Below are 3,905 nucleotides of genomic sequence, written 5' to 3'. Positions count from 1 at the left end.
CAACGCGCATGAGCTGGGCGAGGGGGCAGTGCCAAGATAGCGGGTGGGACCAGGCGGTCGCGGCGCCCCCTGGGGAGCGGGAGGACCGTTTGCGGGGCAGGTCTCCAGGTTTCCCGCTGCCTATATTGAAAAATAAAAGGGAATAATAAAAAGTAAAGTGTAAAAATTAAACAGATGGCCGGCGGCTACGGAACAGCTCGACAGCGCCCAGGGAAGCGCGCCCGGGAGCGGCGCGGGGTGCCCCGAACGGCCGTTCGCGCGGCGGCCATGTCGGGAGAGGGCGCTGCGCCCCCGTCGCGCCTGGCTCAGGCGGAGCACTCCGGACCCGCGGTGCTGACCGCGGCGGTGGGGTCCAAACGCAGATTTGAAAGAGAAAAAGCAGTGCTTCCTCAGCAGCACATCTCCTTCTAAGGAGGCGCAGCCTAGTTGCTTCCCCCTGTATATTTTCTTCTGCACGTTAGCTGAAGCGTATTTGTTTTAGAAGAGGTTCTTCAGAACTGAGGAAACACAGTGCTCATGAAGTTCTCAATTAGTTCTCAGTTCTTAAATGTCTGCACTAAGTTACAACAAAAACAATAAATGAAAGATTGTCGCAGACACCACTGTTGTGTGGGGCGGGAGTGTCACCAGGGAGGTGAAGGGGGCTCACCTCAGAAGCAAACCACCGCGATATTCACAGAATCACAGAATGGTTTGGGTTGGAAAGGACCTTAAGATCATCTAGTTCCAACACCCTGCCATAGGCAGGGATGCCTCACACTAGACCATGTTGCTCAAAGGCTTTGTCCAGCCTGGCCTTGAACCCTGCCAGGGATGGAGCATTTACCACTTCTTTGGGCAACCTGTTCCAGCGCCTCACCACCCTCACAGTAAAGAACTTCCTTATATATAACCTGAACTTTCCCTGTTTAAGTTTAAACCCATGACCCCTTGTCCTATCACTACAGTCCCTAACGAAGAATCCCTCTCCAGCATCCTTGTAGGCCCCCTTCAGATATTGGAAGGCTGCTATGAGGTCTCCACGCAGCTTTCTCTTCTCCAGGCCGAACAGCCCCAACTTTCTTATCCTATCCAATTCATCTGAATATAGACCTGTATGAAATTATAACCACAGATATTCATAATGTTATTCCCGTGAATTGTCCCTCTGACAGGCTTCCCATCAGAAATTCACACAGGTGAAATGAAGAAGTGTGCAAGCAAGAGATAAACTTGCTTTGTTTGTTAGAATAGCTGTACTGAAACAAAGAGGGGAAGTGCACAGTTACCTCAGGAAAAGACTGAGATTACAACTGAGCCATTAAAATAGGCCTAATGCAAGATATGGTGATTCAGTTTACCAGCACTAACTTTAAATGCTAAAAGACATTTAACTCAGGAGGTTCTTCATGCTAATCACCTCTTCTAGCTAATGGAGAAAAGTGCTTTAAACCAGCTGGAATTAATCCAGGTCTATTAGAAAGATCACAATTCTCCAGTCCCCAAGAATAATTTGTCTCTGGCATCGCATTTAATAATTTAAAAAGGGGGCAGGGAAACCCACTGTAAATGGCGTAATGTCACTTCTACCCTCAGTACAATGTTGCAGAAAAAATAGCAATCTGGCTGTCAGCAGATCAGTGACATAAACTCCTCTAGGAAGCAGCATGACTGAGAGGGCAAGGATCATATCAAAGACACTGGTCCCAGAGGCTCAGTTCAAAGCCAGCAGGGATATCACTGGTACAGCAGACTTGGGGAAGACACTAGAAGGGCAAATTTATATTTTATTTTCATTTCATGTCCCCCTGCTTTAATATAACAAAAGATAAAGGAGGCATAACACTTACTATGTACCAAATAGCTGTCAGGATTTTGATTTAAATTCTTCCTGTTCTATATAAGACCAGGTGTGTACTTAGATTTCCGGTTACCATGGTGGAAAAACCCCATGAACACTAAATGGAAAGTTCTAGACATTAAAACTGATTAGAGACAGATTGACATGGAAAGGTTAATGCACCTGCAAAGAAACAGTGCAGAAAGGGAGCCTTTTCTGGATGAATCACACTGCAAGTGCAATGTCCTGAGCTGTGTTACACAACTGCAAACAATGGCAGTTTTATTTGAGAGAATAGTGTTTTACGGAAGAGTTAATTTGTATTGCTTAGCAAATACAAAGAGCTAGTAATAAAAAATTTGTTTGAAGAACAATCTCTTGTGTAAGCATTTCTCCAGCCTAATGTGCAGACACACACACACAATGTACAAGAAGTAAGACATTATGAATAAATACTTTAAATGTGTTATGACTTCTGGACTTAAAATCCCAAAAATCATGGTGAGAGCTGAACAACCTATAATTATGGGCTCTTCTTACAGACATTTCCTTCTATGAGCAGAAAATCAATTGCATTTTAGGATTATGTCATATTAATACACAGAATATAGATTAGTTGCCCTGGAACATGAGCATTAACTTCATATTTAAAGTGATCCTTTCTTTTACTGGGCCCAGAAGATTCTGAAATTATCTTCATCAAACTCCAAATTATTCCATCTTCAGAAGCAGCTTTGCCAGGGCAGCGTATGTGAGCATGAAATTGTAATTTTCAGGTTACAGTAATGAACTCAGAAGCAAAGCAAGATTATGGCATATTGTGCATTGTTCCACCTTGCTCAGGACACACACAAACTTTTGCCATCATTTTCTCTATTGGGATACTGCCTCAGATATCCACTGTACTTTTAAAAATATCTTTGCATATTTTCAGTGGTAGATTTCCCCCCCTTCTCCCCTGTCCATTGTTGTTCCCCCCCCTTCACTGTCCTGCCCCCCAATTTTTGCTTGTTTTACATCAGTTACCCAGTAGGAAATATTTTTTTATAAAAGCATATAGCAGCGACCATAGTTCAGGTATGGATAATGCTAAATGGAACAGTATGGAATAAACCCAGTGGTATATATATACAGCTTAAGAGACCCCAAGGCCTGAAGAAAGGGCATGCTCCATATGCTATGATGTCATTAATCCTCTGTTCCATTGACTTAGGAACTGGCTGGCTGAATAGTGCTTCATCCCATATGCTAAATAAACAAAGAGGGTGAGCGGGAAGTGTCCTGATTCTGCAGGAAAAAGTGATACAAGTCAACATATTGCCCTACTTGAAGAGGAGCATTCCAGGTACTCTGAAACCAGGCATGTCTGAATGAGTTCGATGTAAATTTTCTGACATTTTAGGTTAATGCATGATAAAAGGCAGCTCCGAAAATCCATCATGCAGCCTGTAACTCCCACAGTGCAAAGCTTATGAATTTACACCAACCTAGCTTGGAATCCAGGGTCAAACCCATAGTGATAGGCCCCTGAACAACCCAAAACCTGAGAGGTGTGATAGAATTTTAGAGAGGATAGGTGAAATACTAAGCAGATTTTCATCAAAGTTCAGTAAGCACAGTTATAATGCAACAAGGTCAAGCTGCTTTTCAAATGTTGCCAAGTATCCAGTATCAGTGGTAAAGCTTACAAGAAAATTGCATGGAGGAAAGGATTTTGTGTCAAGAGCCACATTTTATCACTGACAAAAAGATTTGATCCTCCAAGATCATGCTTGTCAAAGTAGTATTTTTTGCAGGGTTTCAGCAGATTTGCGATAAATTTTAGCCTATTGCAAATGGGACCAAAATGTTCAACTAAATATATGGGCAAGAAAGATGAAACCAATAGTGCTAATGACAATTAACATGAAGAGCTATACTTCCAGCTGTGTTGTTAGATTTTTGGCAAAATATGCCAAAACCAGTCCTGCTGCCCAGACTTTCTGTTAATATACAAAGCAGAAAAAGGATTGTTCAAAGATGACATGATATCCAAGATACTACTTCAGCTTGAAAGCAATGAAGGGACAAACTATTTGCTAGGCAG

The sequence above is a fragment of the Strigops habroptila genome, chromosome 8 (assembly GCF_004027225.2).
Source record: "Strigops habroptila isolate Jane chromosome 8, bStrHab1.2.pri, whole genome shotgun sequence".
NCBI lineage: Eukaryota > Metazoa > Chordata > Aves > Psittaciformes > Psittacidae > Strigops > Strigops habroptila.
Note: the sequence above shows the minus strand (reverse complement) of the source record.